General features: G+C 38.1%; 1 protein-coding gene across 5 annotated transcripts in view; it reads right to left on the reverse strand.

The window, feature by feature from the left end:
- Ca-alpha1D (Ca[2+]-channel protein alpha[[1]] subunit D) overlaps window positions 1-17,073 on the reverse strand; it is a 1,588,055-nt gene that overhangs the window by 1,371,223 nt on the left and 199,759 nt on the right. The gene's annotated exons all lie outside the window — the stretch shown is intronic.

A 17,073-nucleotide genomic window follows, 5' to 3' on the forward strand; every position in this document is an offset into this window, starting at 1 on the left:
GTATGTGTACGATGTGTTCATCTCTGAGTGTCCGTTTCAAGCGTTTCTCGGCATGCTTTGATGAGCAAGGACGACTTTCAGGAATCAAATGAGAGGATGAAGCATCTGCTTCTAGTCTTCTTAATGAATAGATATTGGTAAAATTGGCTCGACACATGCGATGAAATGTTTCAGCCGATAAATCATGCATCGTTATTCTCAATCAAAATTTCTGCTCACGGCAGCACTGTACAAAACTGTCTATGTATTTTGGTGAATGCACTTTCCCCACATATAATGATATAACTTATCTGGTTCGTCTTCTGTTTTACAGATTTTTGCTTTCTTGAAAATTCTGAGTTGACCTGCAGTTTAAAGTGGGATCCGAACCACTTTGTGCCTCCACAGTGTATCGAACCTGGGCCACCTTGATCACAAGGCGACGATGTTACACTAAGCCATCGGGGAGGCTACATTTGTATGGTTGTATGTATGGATGTATGGTCTCCTGTGTATTGCTCATTGGAATATGTGACCTGAGTGCTCCAGAAACACCTGGGTTTTTACCCAGGGTAAGGAGATTTGAGAGACACGCATGCTGATTTTTTATACATTGTAAGGGGCTTGGCCTCATATAATGTGACTGGTGAAAATAGCCTAAGTGCTGACGCATACAAAATTTTAATTTCAATCAATCAATAACATTATTCCACGAACATCGGTAACAATTAAACAAAATTAAATGGCTAGTTAAAACTACAACAACAAAAACAAATATTATTATTATTATTATTAATAATAATAACAATACTAATATAAATTATTATCATTATTATTAAATGTGATTGTATGTATATAACAATAATATACTATTCAATAGTCAATACCAATTACAATACGTGTAATTAAATAGGACTGAGGACACATGCTGCTACAAGTATTCGATGCACACACTACATAATTGATTTGTTTTATATGAATTGTAAGGTGAAAACCAACAAGTGTAATATGTCAGTTTAAAGATAAGCGTTTACGCTACAATGTTTGTTTGGAACATTTTCTTCTCAGATGCCTACATTATTAATAAATTAATGATAATTATAAAATTAATAGTAAAAATACGATTTTTTTCCTAATCCGTGATTAACTTCTTAACGGTTCTTCCTATCTAAAAACTAAAGATAACATTAAATATAGAACATATATTAAACTTTCATTTAAAAAAACCTTTGTTGAGATCGGGCTTTTGGCTTCAGAGATATAGGCATTTTTCAAATGTCAACATCCGCCATCTTGGATTGGCCGCCATTTCTATTAGCTACTACTTTGAGATGGCAATCATGGTTTTTTGGCATCCATTGATAACCATGTAACTGTGGTATAAAGAAAAATTAGTACCCCCAAATTATACCGAATTCTTGATTTTGTCCACTAGGCCCACAGACTATGAGAGTTGTTCAAAGTTGTGGTCAACTGAATTCACACATTCCAGGCATCTTTGAATGAAATTTTGATTGTCACACAAAAGTTCCTCTTGCGTAAGTCTTGTAAGTTCTGTTTCTCTTAATCTCAGTTGCCTACCTGTTTCTCTGCCTGAGGCTGCAACGCCTGGGAATTTCTGTGCCCACAAACGTCTCGACATGATTCGGTTTTCACATAAACATTCTTTGTTCTGACGAACGTTTAGGCTGCATTTTCAATGGTCTCAATCTTAATAAACACACACTGGAATTATACAGGAAAAACCTCACACTGAAAGTAACGTATGTGATCTATGAGAGACTTATCACACTGGACAAAAACGTACTTAAATTAAGCAGAGAGAAATTACACTGCCACGCTAAAAGGAACATAACTATTCTAAGCGATCAACAATTTCGCCTGCAAAGTGAGTTTCAGACAGTGTGTCGGTTTGTGTGCTCTCAATCAACTTCTGAATGTCAATGCGATGGCGTTTCCTTTCACAGAATGATCAAGAATACCAACGCTGTAACTGCGTTGACAACTTTAGTCTAGTGTTTAACCCGTAAGGACGCCGCGCGTATGGGTAAAAAACACCCAGTTTATTTTTAAATATATTTTTTGATCACATCCAATCATTCTCTGATGTTTCCAATGAACACTTCCGAGTGTCGGGACGAATCGGCTGTCAGTTAGTTCGTTAGTTCCACTAGCAGGGCCGTAGAAACACTGCTTGGATAAATTTTACCATACGTTTCAGTTAGCTATTTCAACATGTTATTTTTTCCCTGTTTTTATCAATTGTGTGATTCAATTCAAATGTTCAAAATAAATAAAATTATATTAATGCAGTAAATATATTACAAATTAGATGCTTTAAAACAATTGAAATTCCTTCTTATGAAGTAGTTTTTCTTCTGGATATTTTTTATCCAGCGCGCGTTCTTACGTTATGACAGAAAACGCTCTTCTTGCCGTCTTTTCTTTCTAATTTTTTCAACTTTATCTTTGCTTTATAGAATAAAAATGTTCAAACTTATTAAATTATATTAATCATGTAAGATATTATTATTTACATGCTTTGAAAGAATTAAAATTCGGACTTAATAAGCAATTTTCTTCTGGGTATTTTTTTACCCAGCGTACGTATGCCGGTTTAACTTGGCAAGAAAACAACTTGCAAACAGAACAAATATGTCAATCAAAATTTCAACAAAAGATGCCGGGAATGTGTGAATGTAATTGGCCACCACTTTGAACAACTCTTATAATACAGGTCAGTACTCGTTCTGCAATATAAATATAATTGTCTGAATGCTAAAGATATGTGCGTAAATATAAGCGGGACGTTACAGATCGAAAATGTACTCATTGTACTTAATACGGAAGCTCTCAAAAGTTGGCAGATACACATAATCTGCCACCTCAGCTTCAGCAGACTCCAAAAAATATTGTTGACTGCTTTCTCACATTTTGCTGGCCGTAGTCTTTCATAAGTGAGTATGTTGGTTCACGAATTTCACAACTTTATCATTTACATTGTAGATCAGAGGTCAGAGGTGAAGGTCTGTGCAGAAGAGAAAGGAGAAAGGCATCAAATGTTAAACACCAAAATGCCCGGCCACCAAAATTACCTAGCTCTAAAAAGTCCTGGCACCAAAATGCCCGGCACCAAAATGAAATAGACTCAGACTCTGCGCTTGCGCATGGAGACTCTACGCTTGAGCATGGAGAGCTGGGCTCCGGGGAACGAACCACCGGTTGAACAGGTGTGAGGGTTTTGAGCGGATGAAACCCGCTCGTTATAGACCTCTACATATCTCTTAATATAGTCCATAAAATATAATGTTTGAACCCTCGTACACTATAGACGTTCCCTGATAATCTTAGTTATAACACTTTATAAAAATATTCATATCTTCCCATCCCCTCAAATTTAATACTCAGTCGCCCTCCCATCAATATGTCCATGCCTATTTTAGACTTACTGTTGACATTATTATCCCCTCCAAAAAAAATAATAATTCCAAGACGCCACCCAAGAATAACCACAACAGACTAAGACGTAATAGAAATTCACATGATTTGGATAACCCCCCAAATTAATACTCAGCTCCACCAAACTAAGCTTCCGCCGTAATCTAAGACTCAAGAGATGGGTATTGTTTCCTCCCAAGTGTAATACTCAATCCCACACCAGAATTTACTTGCCAATTTTAGGCCTAATATGTAAGAGCTGACATTTCCATTGGCAGTCCACAAATTGCTATTCATATTGCAGAAATGGTTGATAGGAATATTTTGAATATTCCTTGGTTATGTTTGTTGGAACTGCCCTCGGTTCAGAAGATTTGCCTTCTTATGAGTGACGTCAAACCAATATCATATCACTGCAACACATTAAGTCATCAAGAAAGAAAAGCAGCAGTGCTGTTATATCACGTAGATGAGCTGAAGTTTGAAGTGGTATCCATACTATGTTGCACAATCTGATTGCTATCAACCCAATTGAGCTAATACAGTTCATATCAATACCATGCGGGTTTCTTTGCTTGGAAGTTCTTACTCATCCCATCTTCAAGGCTGAAAAGTTCTGAGCTTAAGAACTCCGGAATGTGTAGCTATTCGAAAGCATCCCAATCGTTTTTACTCGATTTTACATGCTTAGAATGGCCTATCTTCATACACTTTTGTCAACATGAGGATGATAGAATAATAAAATGTCTGCATTTGGAAAGAACTTCAGCACTTATAGTTATGTGGTTGTTATCCTTGTCGTGATTGCCCTAGTTATCAGTCCAGCTCTGCTGATTTCTGCTGGAAGAGCACAGAGCGAGAGTGGTCAGTGTGTAGCTCAATGGATGACAGTACAATGTACTTGCTGGTGATACCTGCACAGAAATCAAAAAATATATCTCAAGGATACATTACACTGATCGTTCCAAGTGTTGAATGAAAAATCTTGTCTCCGTTACATTATGGGATTACGAAGGATACGAATTTGAGTCCGCAACAAATAAGGAAATCATTAAATGAGAAATTCATGACAAAATATTTTGTAAAACAATTTTCACTATTTTCGTATTATCAATTGGTCCTCTCCGGTGACGTTGTGGTAACGTCGTCGTATTGTAAACAATGAGTCCCGTGTTCCATACCCCATGTAGGTACAGAGTGGTTTGCCTACAGTTTAACTGTAGGTCCAGTCCCGACTAGCCTTACTGTGCATAAAAGTGTAATTAAACATACTCAATCAATCTTATCATCAATTACAATGAATATTTGTTTTATCTTTCAAATAATAATGAAATTTAATATTGTATAAAAATCAATTACTTCTATATTCGTAAATCAAATTGAATTGTAAATAAATTGTATTTCTCTTATAAATGTTATTTAAGGTAAATTTATAAATATAAAAATATTATTTTAAGTGTTCAGTTCGTCTAAAGTCTTCTAACAAACGTTTCGCAGCCTTACAATTATAAAATAGTTTTGATTGATATTTTCCATTTATATATTTGTTGATTTATTATGAACGTTTACACTGTTTGGAGCAGTGGCGTAGCAAGGGGTGGGCGAAGTGGGCGATAGCCCAGGGCCTGGCGTGTGGTTGTTGCGAAAAATGTAACAAATATTGATAAAATAAATGGAAAAGGCTAATTTTTGTGGACAATAAAATTAAAACATTCTGTTTTTATCTCCTTTAAATTCTAGTTTAACATTATAATTTGAAAGAATACGTCAAAACAGAGGCGTAACATACAGGTGGACCATTTCTAAGAAGGACCCTAAACAAAGTGAAGATTGTCGAATTACTCATGTAAACATTTACGCAAGAATTAACGATAACTTGCTTGGACAGTTTTATCAATTTACTCCCTTGTTGAATAAAAAGCGCTTTGTCTCGTCCATTCTTCTTTCTCTTGACCTTGCACTCCCAACTTTCATGTTAACAATAAAGCACCTCAAACTGCCACGGAGCAAGGTGTGAGGCATTGTTTTCAACTCAAAGTGAGCAGCCGGCCCCCGTGGTGGAGTTGTTTGCACATCGCGCTACGACGCTAGGGGTCCCGGGTTCGAATCCCGACCTGAGCATGGATGTTTGTGAATGTATTCAACAATTTCATCATATCATCACTCATCCCCATCTTGGCAAATTAGTAAAAGTGGCACTAAAGGGGAAGTAGAATAAAGCAAATCAATCAATCAAGGAGAACATGGATAATATTAGCAGTTCTTCCTTCCTTCCTACAGTTTCACATGCAGCGATTGCTTTCTAAACAACATCCTAAGTGCTTTGGCAAAGTTTCTGCTCCTTGATATCTCTACACTAGCTTCCAGTTTTCTCTGTACACTGTACCAGCTTCCCTTTGTTTCTTACTCTCCCAGTAACAGTTACAACAGAAGAACTATCATTCTCAAAATTGAAACTTACGAAGAACTCCTGGAAGGTACCGTTTAGTAGTATGACTCAGGCCAAATTTAGCGGACTCAGTAATTTCAATGTTGAAAGGACAAGGTATAGTGTTATTCGCAGCCCAGCTTTCTTTCTGTTAAAAGAGGCGCAGAAGGGATAAGTAAGTTTTTGTCTTTTCTTCTTTTGCATAGACGTATAACTATTAATGCAAGTGTAGCCCCAACCAGCCATCCAAAGTAATTACTTAAATTTCTTGGAAAAATCTAAATGTCCATAGGGGACTGAAATTTTTTTCTTGCGGGCACGTATACCTGCCTCCCTTTGCTGCAAGGTGGTCTGAACTTTACGAATCTAAATGCCAGACACTGCAAATTCAAACGGACATTGCAATGGTATAGAATCATCCATTTAGCTTAACGAGTACGATCATTAGTGACATCTTACATAACGTTGAACTTACACAACTTATAGTATTCCGTCTCATTGCAAATACACAAGACTCCATTAGTGAACTGCACTATCTCTTGATACATAAAGATTACCTTGAAGTACCTGCCGTCAAGTCTATCTAAACAAGTACTCCCTGCCTGCAAAATTGTAAAAGGTAATCCTGATAATAAGTGGAAAGTAATACACTGTGCATACGCGGCATTTATCACCGTTAATACAATCTAACAGGTACAGTGTTGTGCACGATATTGTTATGACGGAAACTAAACTCTGTAAAGTAAATTTACTGGAAGAACCTATGTGTGGAATATGGAAACAAGAAGGTATCCTAAGTCGTTGGTTAAGTGAGTGTATAAGGAGGCGAGAAACCTGGAAATATCTATACATGATGTTAGGCAAGATATGTAAAATTAAACCGCATGCATAATATTATTGCCTTATCTTCTCCTACTAGCCGGGAACAAAAATGAGCAGTGTACAGTATCTTATAGGACACTATGTATGACTTGTCTCCAAATATACAAAACTGGACATTCATGAACAATTGAAGATAAAAGTTCAACGAAATTGTAGCCTTACTGTGCACAAAGTGGGCTTAAAACACCAAATCAATCAATGAATCGATTCAACGGAATTGTACAATGTAACCCAAGACTTGCAAAATACTTTATGTGCAAACTCCCTTAACGGTATTTTTCAAAAATGTTATGCTTTTGATGTAGTACTCAGGTTGGTTGGTTGGTTGAATTAGGTTATTTTACATGTTTTTTTGCCACTTTTGACTAATTGCGTCGAAGAAGATGAGGGATGATATGATGAAACTGAGGAAGGGACACTCACAAAGAACACTCATACCAATGTCTAGATTCGAACCCGGCTCCCCTTGAGTTGTAGCGCGCTGTGCTAACCACTCCACCACCGAGGTCAGCAGTAGTCAGGTCATTAAAGCATGTAAACTGATATGTAGAAATAAGAAACAGGTGGCCAGTAGAGTCTAGTGCAAACTTAACACGTTTCATAATCATGTACACCATCACAATCGCAACGATAAACTTACATAAATTACAGAGTAAAACAAAATTATTTACTCTAAATGAGTATTTACTCCAGCCAAATATTGGTTTGGTTTGAGGTTTTAAGTCCACTTTGTGCACAGTAAGGCTAATCGGGACTGGACCTAGAGTTTAAAGTGGAATCCGAACCACTATGTGCTTCCACCGGGTATCGAGCCCGGGACCCCTTGATTAAAAGGCGACGACGCTACCACTGAGCCATGGGGAGGCCCTCCAGCCAAATATTGATTTAGCATTCATGCAAGAGGTGTCCATCGCTGATTGCTCTCCACTAACAATGTACCCTGTTCACAACAATTTTAATGCAAAATATCGTTGAACTGCCGAGCAATTCGATAAACCTTCAAATTATGCAACGTCATGCCACATCTGTCTGGCAGACTTATTAGTGCATAGCTATGCTTCGTTCTCTTATGTCATGTGTACGCGCTTTCAGGTAGCCATAACAAAACGAGAGAACATTTTTCCCCCACGGTACTAGGTCCAGAACTGATATCACACACGTTCGACGATATTGTGGTCGGTGATTTTTATTGTGTATTACGCAGAAACGATCAGACGCTAGGCTAAAATTTTATTAGAGCGCTTTTTGATCTAACTCAAGGCATTGCAGGCAAGACAAGACATTGCAGTTGGAGGACGCTTGAGAATTGTAGAAATGGAGATACGATCGGATATACTGATATAACCCCTATCAGTTCATATATAGATCGGCTTTATGTAGCAAAAAATTACAAAGATAATCTACATAGCATAAGTGCGTTTTGAGTATGGTTCAGTGATCATTGTGGTCCGACTATAAAAATCACAGATACAAAGAAAACACTGCAAGTGCGCAGATATTGGCAAAATTTTTGTGCGTTGTTAACGGACGACAATTTCACTGAGGAATAAAATTGAACTTTTCTTTTTTGCACACGAGGGAAAATTCCTGATCCTAATATAACTTTTCACACTTAAAAGGTGTGGGTACAATAGGCTCTTCCGTAGGAGTTTGACAAGACGATAAACAAATTAAAGAAAATAATAAAAAAAATTTTAGAAAGTTTTGTTTTATACTAGCCATAACATGAATGGAATGTTTCCATCACCCACAGATTTTTTTTGTGACACCCAGGTTAAATGTCCATTTGTGTATCTTTACATACATACATGACTCTATTCAACTTAACTAAAATGTGAGAGTTGTAGATTTATTGCATTTTGCACCTGGAACATCTCTCTTCAGCATCCAACAGAAATCAGCAATCATTCTTACACTTCACTGTCCCTGGTACATCTTTTCCATGACAGAGATGTCTTGGTGGAAACGCTCCCCGTGATCGTCACTGACAGCACCAAGATTGTTAGGGAAGAAATCAAGGTGAGAGTCTAAGAAATGTATTTTGAGGGACATATTAAAACCCATATTATCGTATGACTGTAAAAGTTTAACCACAATGTCATGGTAGTTTGGAGCTTTACGATTTCCTAAAAGGTTTTGGGCAAGCTTTCAAATAAATTACACGCTGATTTTTCAACTTTGCTTAGCATACCTTCGAATTTTTTATCCGTTATCAAAGCTCTAATTTGGGGGCTCACAAAAAGTCCTTCCTTGATGTTAGCGTCACTAACACGAGGAAATGTTTCCTTCACATAATGAAATCCAGCATCATTTTTGTCCATCAACTTAACAAATTTTTTGAAAAGCCATAACTTTATATGAAGTAGAGGAAGAACAATCATATATGAGGTGACTAGTGGAGGATGCACAACATTTTTTTCTGTCCAAGCTTATGTGATTCACGCTTTGGCTATTCTTTCTTGATGCGATGATTTATCTTGTCCCTGCTGTCCCATTCACACAAGAAACAGCAAAAAGTAGTATAGCTGAGCTACAAAGCTATTAACAACGCAATTACTTTTAAATCGCAACATATGATCCAACAATACTTTTGTGCAATGCAAACACACATGTTAACAAGATTAACTGCATTTATTAAGAAACTTACAAACAACGTAACACTTTACATTATGCTATATAGAAACTACGTTCTCCATTCCACGTTCTGTTTGCACACGTTATTGCCCGGCAACAGTAGCTTGCTTCTTCTTCTTTGAGGAGGTAGCACTACATTCCTCCCAGAGTTACATAAATAATAATAATAATAATTAACGATGGTAACCGTATCTGTCAGTGGATACCTTAACCCTGGTCGACCTTCTAGCACATGAGGATTCGATGTGTATCTTGGTCGTGGAGCAGCGTCAGCCTCTTGGGGTTGATGGTCATCAATGTCTGGTTGGGGTGGGGTAGTTTTGGAATCCGGATTTCGTTCCCCCGCCACACCTTCTGGACCGGGTAGTGTTGTCCACGGGACGAGACGGGACAGGCTTTTAAAACGAGACGAGACGAGATTGACCATGTGTCATGAGACAAACGAATATTTTCGAGACGATACAGCATTTCCACGAGACGAGACAGGCCAAAGTCTCGTCTCGTGGGCAACACTAGGACCGGGTGGGCTACCATCATCCCAGGTTTCTAGACCGTTTTGTTGTCTGTGTGTCCTGTGACGAATCCAACGTGAATGTACCACCCTTTGAGTTCCATCGGCAAATCGCGCTTTGTAAATGTGAGTTCCACCCAACCTTTCTACAATATCTGCCTCCTTGAAGTTAGGCGCCACGTGCTTGGGTGATTGAACCCATACGGTTTCGGTAGTTGAAAATTTCCTGTAAGGTTTGCTGTGGTTGCTCCTTGGTTTCAAGAAAGGAGGCGCTTCTTTCCTCTCGGCATCTCTAGTATGATCATCACGTATACAGTTCCGCCATGTTCTTGGACTAAAGGAGAGGACTGAGGCTGCAGTAAGACTACGTTCCTCTCCCAACCGGAAATTCCTCAAAAGCAGCAGGTACTCTGCTAACTTTGTATCGAACTGTAAAGAAGTCAGATGTGGATGTTCATGTAACACCTTCAACATACCAGTCTTCACCGTGCGTACGTACTAGGGATGGCCAAATCCGGATTTTTTAAAATCCGGAATCCGGATAGTAAAAACGAAGAATCAGGATTTCGGAGGGAATCCGTATTTCGGATAAAATCCGGATTTCGGAGGGCATTTCTGATCAGTGTTGTTGCAGTATTATTGTACACCCAACGGTGAAAGAAACGGTAGGCGAATTGTCCACCACCATTTTCATTCTGTCTAAATGCCACAATGTGATGACAATGAATTGAAATAATGACGTCAATAAGCAGAGAACAATGCCTGCTTCGAACCAACATAGTTTCATTCCTTAAAACAACACAGGATGTAGAATAAAAAAGTAATGAAAATAGAGGTGGACAATTTGCTTACCATTATCTTTGCCGTTGACTGTACAAAGTTCTTTGTTTTGGCCAAACATGCCCACATTGCTCGATGGCTCCTTATCTGACGTAGCAGTTGCACATGAGCGATATTTTGATAGATTAGACAAGTTCGCGCTTCAGTTTAATGCGCAAGCACTTCCTGATGCCGAGAGAATATAATCATTTGCATTTGCTTCCTGAAATTACATGCTTCGGAGCTCAAACAATGAAATCGTATACAACACAAAATGTCATATATATTTCTTTCTGCTTTCGACCAAACTTTTCTTGCTCTCATGCATGGGTGGCGAAGTTGCAAAGGGGATTTTCAGCACCCCCTTAATTTTCCTCCGCATCTGCCATGTTACGTTATGTATGACTTACTAAAACTATGTCGTCACATTGGAGTAACACCGCTGTCATTGTAGACAACAGACATTCATCGTTATCAGAAATAGAACCCGCATTTGCTTTTCTCCATTATGGAGGGGAGGGGAGTCTCGACAATTATTAGTGGCTGTTGTCTTTCTTCCACAATTACTATTTTTTTTATTTTTGTTGTTGTTGTTGTTGTTAAAAATTTATTTTCCTTTCTTAAGACACAGTATATGGTCATTGGCCTGCATAAACAAGCTTTGTTCGTTTCAAATTACAAAACATGCGCTTGTAGTGGCGAAAACAAACAAATCTGAAACAAGTCACTAGTAGTCTTCAGTTTCAATAGCATATTTTCATAAAAGCCTATTAAATATTCATTGGTATTTGATGTAATGGTTAAATAATGTATGTTTTCTTTCTTTTCAACATCACACCCCCAAAATTTCATTCCACGCCCCCTCAGCACACCTACATGATTAATACTGGCGCCGCCGCTGCTCTCATATCATACGTACAAAAACATATTCAGATTACATCTGATTGTTGCGGAACTGATCTCATGTACCAACTTCTTGTTAACCTGTACCAATTATTTTATGGTCAAAAATGAAAACATAATGTAGTGCAATCATTTCGTAAAAGAAGGAAAATCTACTATATTACTAAGCGCAGTCGGCTTCTTTCATGCGTGGCGCCAGGATATTTTGACCGGCTGGGTACGAGCCAAATACGAGTGATAAATTAGGGTTGACAGATATAAAGTTTGAGTTTCACACACAGATATTCCCTCGCCCTCTACCGAATTCCTTTGTATGTCTTTCACCTTTTCTCATTGCTCTTGCACGTCTTATTTTTCGCTTCCACCATTTTTCTCTGCTTGTATTACTCCCCACCCCTCTCTCTCTCTGTTTTAAAAGACACATCTGCGTGCACGTTAATCCGTTCACCAGATCTTCTGATTACAATTCTCTCTATCACCTCCAGTCTAGAAAAAAGTAGCGAAAGGAACCGATGTCGTCACCTGTTGTAAAGCCTCTTGACTATCATTCATATATTTCCTATCGGATCACACTTTAAATTGTAGGTCCAGTCCCGATTAGCCTTACTGTGCATAAAGTGGACTTAAAACACCAACTCAATCAATCTATCTTTCCTGTGTGGATCTTCATATGGCCTCCCTACTTCGCTCATTTATATGTCCCTTTCCTGATGCCCTTCGATTGCTCAGTATGTACTTTGCTTTGTACAGTCATGAACACTTATGGGTTGTAACGATTCCATTGAAAGTTACAAGCTTATGATGGAGTCAGCCATGAGGATATGTTTAAAGTGCTAACAGCATAGGGCTTCGGGGACACATTTATTAAATGGATACGTCTTCTGTACAACAACACCTTACTTAAATTAAAATTTAATGGGCTTTTAATCAGCTTTTCATATGAAAGGAGGTGTACTGCAAGGCAGTCCTCTCAGCAGCACACTGAATGTGCTCACACTTGCTACATTACTCAGAACACTACAAACAACACTAGAGGGCATTTCCATGCTGTCATTTCCATGTTTGTAGTTTAATGGATAACGTAACTCTTTATCTGAACAATGAACGTGACCTAGAGTGTGCGACATGATATCTGAAATTATTCCAAAATGCGTCGGGAGCAAAAATATATCTGGGAGAAACTGTTCTAATGACAACCCATTAAGTGCAATGACCAGCATTCAGGTTGCCAAGAAAACAAAAATTTTGGGCATCAACTATTACACGAATATTAAGGAAACAATTGAAAGTAACGGTCGCATCATCTGTGATAAAGTGATATACACATTCAGAGGGAATAAACTCAGATATCAGTGTTTAAAGTTATGTGTACGTCACGTAAATATAGGTACACATACGCCCTCTCACCCGGTGGAGGCACATTGCACAGTTGTTCGCATCCAACTTTAAACTGTAGGTGCAGTCCCGATTAGCCTATCTGTGCACTCTTTCAGTAAAAGTCAAATGAAACGAATACGCCAATACAAAAAAGAGCACACATACAATTGGAAGCAAATTAGGGACAGTGTAACGGCGAAACATTTAATGAGTCAGGCACAGTCAATATGGTTTAAAGTGGTGCATCGAGTCATAGTCATGGCGAACAGAAGTTACAAATACGGATTCAGTGATTTTTCGAATTGTTTATATCCTGCGAAGTGCCAGACACGCTCACCCACAAGCTCATAGAATGTATGAATGCCGCTACAGCGTGGCCGAAGTTACGAACGATGTTGAGCCGAATATGTAGAACATCCCGAACCACTTTACACCAAGAGATATCATGTTTCCAGAATTGCACTTACCCACTCTACTATAATTTGTTGTTTTTGTTCCCCAAGGGATACAGTCACAATTACCAGGACTTCCGTTTAACCTTACTACAAGACTACGAGCGTATGTCTACACCATACATGAGGTCACAGTAAGGCCTCCCCGATGGCGCAGTGGTAGCGTCTTTGCCTTGTAATCAAGGAATCAAACAAGCCGGCCCCCGTAGCGAAGTTGTTTTCACATCGCGCTACGACGCCAGGGGTCCCGGGTTCGAATCCCGGCCTGGGAAAGGATATTTGTGAGTGTCGATTCATCTATTTCATCAGATCACCACTCATCCCCATCTTTGCAAATTAGACAAAAGTGTGGCACAAAAAGCGAAGTAAAATAAAGCAAATCAATCAATCAATAATGTCACAATATGGAAAATTTCTTAGTGTACTGAATGTTGTACCGTTGTAATAATCTTTCTAATGTACCCAATGTACATTGTAAAATACATGCATAATTTTTCAGAGTACTACGTGACCAAATATAATACTATTGGGATAAATGTTTAATTGTGTACCTCATGTAGAAAAGTGCAATAATATAAAAAGATGGTTGCGCATAAATTTCACATGCCGAAAGTTCCGGGTTTTGAATTTGAATTGTTGGGTGCGTCAGTACTTAAAGGCTATTTTTCACCCGTCACGCTATAAGTGGTCCAGCCCCTTACCTTACCTAAATTAACTGTAATGTCCTTTACTAAAATATTAAAACATTCAGACTTCTGTTAAAATCTGAGGCTGGACGAAACACAGATGCCAGAGTCTCGATAGTTTGCAAAACGCAGTTCAGGGTGTACTATGTGGAAGTGAGGTTGATAATTGGGTGTCTTACGTGGAAGGATCACCCCTTACACACCATAAGTTCCGGGTTTCTATTTCCGTTCAGTTGCTCATACTTTTTCTCTTCTGTTTACTCAAGCAAATTCTTATTGCAAAACATTCGATTTATTTGCCGTGTGAATTGTCCAGACATATTTTTTCTTCTATTGTTTGACAATAATTACTACTCTGGAACGTGCACAAAAAATGTAATTAAAAGCGTTGATAGTGAATAGTTTTCTCGTGTTTTCATTCTTGCACATTTCTTTTTTTAAAAAAAATTATACCTTTCTGTACAAATAATATTTCGTCGAAAATACGTAACACGTGGATAATGTAATATGCAAATGTTTGTAAAATAATGAGAAAATTAAAATAAATATTAGAAAGTAGTATCATTTCCTTAAAAAAGTTGGAATAAAATTTTTCTTCGTGTTTATTTTAATAAGTTATTATATAAAATGAAATAAGCAGTTCCTTGATTTGGCAATGAAATTCCTTAGATAACATACAAAATTGAGAAATTATATCCTGCGTTTGAATACTATGCCACCTGGCCACTTGGAAGTAGGATAATTTATTCACCCGATGATCCGCTTGGAAATATTCGAAATTTTGAAGCAGGTTTTCTCGGAAATGGCTGGATAGTGCGCGCTAGTACCTTAGCACACCAGTACCTATAGAGTACCCTACCACTACATGAAGTCCCGTCCCAAACTCAATTTCCTAAGCAGTGCCCTCTCAGTAAGTCCACTAAGTTTCCTTCTTGGTGGATTGCGTGTAGAGTTAGGCTCAATTTCAAGGTTGCCACATGTGCACAATACAATAGATGTGTGAAATACCCGAAAGGAATAAAATCAAGTATTATGTATTTAAAAAATGTTTTAAAAAATTCAGTGTTATATCGCAATTGACAAGATACTTTATGAAAGAAATAGAGTTCCTCTACATTAAGGGAACATATTTTCTACTATTACATCGATGATGAGTCTGCACAAGGAAGGAAAAGAAGACAGGAGAGGAAAGGAAAAGGAAGAATAGGAGAGGCGAGGAGAACAGAGGAGGCGAAAGCAGAAGAGGAAAAGTGGAAGAAGGAAGAAAAGAGAGGATTGAAGAACAGAGGAGAAGTATTGAGAAGAAAGGAAAATCATGCGAGGGAAAGATGAGGAGAAGGAAGAAGAAGAAGAAGTGAGATGAGATACGAGGAGAGGAGGAGACAAGAAGAAGAAACTGGAGAGGAGAGGAGGAAACGAGAAGTAGGGAGTGAAGAGTTGAGTAAATGAAGAACGCAGATGAGAGAACGAGAGTGCAGTAGAGTTGGGAGGGAATCGAAGACAGGAGAGCAGGTTAGAGGAGTGGAAAAGAGTGGGATGGAGACATGAGGCGAGCACAGGAAGCGATATGAAATAGAAGCAAAGCAGGAGGAGAGGAGAAGAGGAGAGAAGAAGAAGAAAAGAGAGTGGAGAGGAGAGGAAAGGAGAGGTAGTTCCAGGAAATATTGTCTGAATGTCAAGAATTGATGCACCGATCTAATTTTCAATAACATTTTTAAATTGCAATCTAAACATTATCATCGCCGAATGCCTTTTGGCTGCGTTCAGAGCAAGATAGGATCTCTCGAGTGAGATTTTTGATTTTACCTGCGATTACACAACTGAAAATATGAATTTAACTTTCATCTTGTTGAGAATTATCAATTTTTTCTCCATTTACAAAAAGTGTGATGTTAACATAAGTATCGAGATTTATTTTAATGTAGAAGCAAGTCATGTTTACGAAACGTACAAGAGCTTCGTTACATTTATGAATACATTTTGATTCGATGCAGATCAAACATAATTAGAAGTGGAAAATTCAATGTATTTATGTATTAGACTCGATGTATTTTTCTACAACTGTGAATATGTTTTCAAACATAACATGTACTGCTTTCGACGAAGATTCGGAAGATATTGAGGATTTTTTAAAAATACCAGGGAACGGATTTATCTGTAATAAAAATGTGCGAAATATGAAAATACATAATTAGTTATTTTCACCAAAATATGGAGTTAAATATGGACTTCAAATTGTACAAATGTGCCTTTTTAATAATATAAGGTACTATGTACGTAAGTTTTAAAACAATTAATTTCGCTGCTCTCGGCATTATAACTATTGCCGTGACTCCCTTGAAGAGAAACAGGAAGCGAGTCCCATACGTGTGCCACAAAATCATTGCTTCTGGCGTTACTGTCGAGTGCGCAACTAAAAGAAGGGGTGGGGTGAGCAATGTGCTGCTTGAATTTGGACTCTCTTCCAACGTTGCCAAAATAACGTTTGTAACAACCAGAAGCCGAAGCTTGAGCCACCATTCCCTATTGTTGACAAGAATTGTAAATAAACAGGAATTTCAAGTATTTTACAATACCAAAAGCAAACATTTGCGAGGTGTAAAACTATATATATTACACACACACACATACACACACACACACACACACACCCTCCCACCCACCCACACACACACACACACACACACACACACACACACATATATATATATATATATATATATATATATATATATATATATATACAGGGTGTACCAAAAGTCCCATTACCCCCTCTTTGAATTGTAGACAAACCTGCAAAATGTTATTTTAACAGCATGAGTATGATGAGAGGATGGTATACCATTAAATCAAACCAATGGCCACCATTTACTCTGTGTGCACACCGCCATTTTCATGGCACAGTATTATTCGCTTCCAGGTGCGATGTGAAATCCTAAGTAACTGGGCTGGCGTGAAGGAAGC

This window comes from Lepisma saccharinum, chromosome 2 (assembly GCF_977018435.1).
Source record: "Lepisma saccharinum chromosome 2, izLepSacc3.1, whole genome shotgun sequence".
NCBI classification, from domain to species: Eukaryota; Metazoa; Arthropoda; class Insecta; order Zygentoma; family Lepismatidae; genus Lepisma; species Lepisma saccharinum.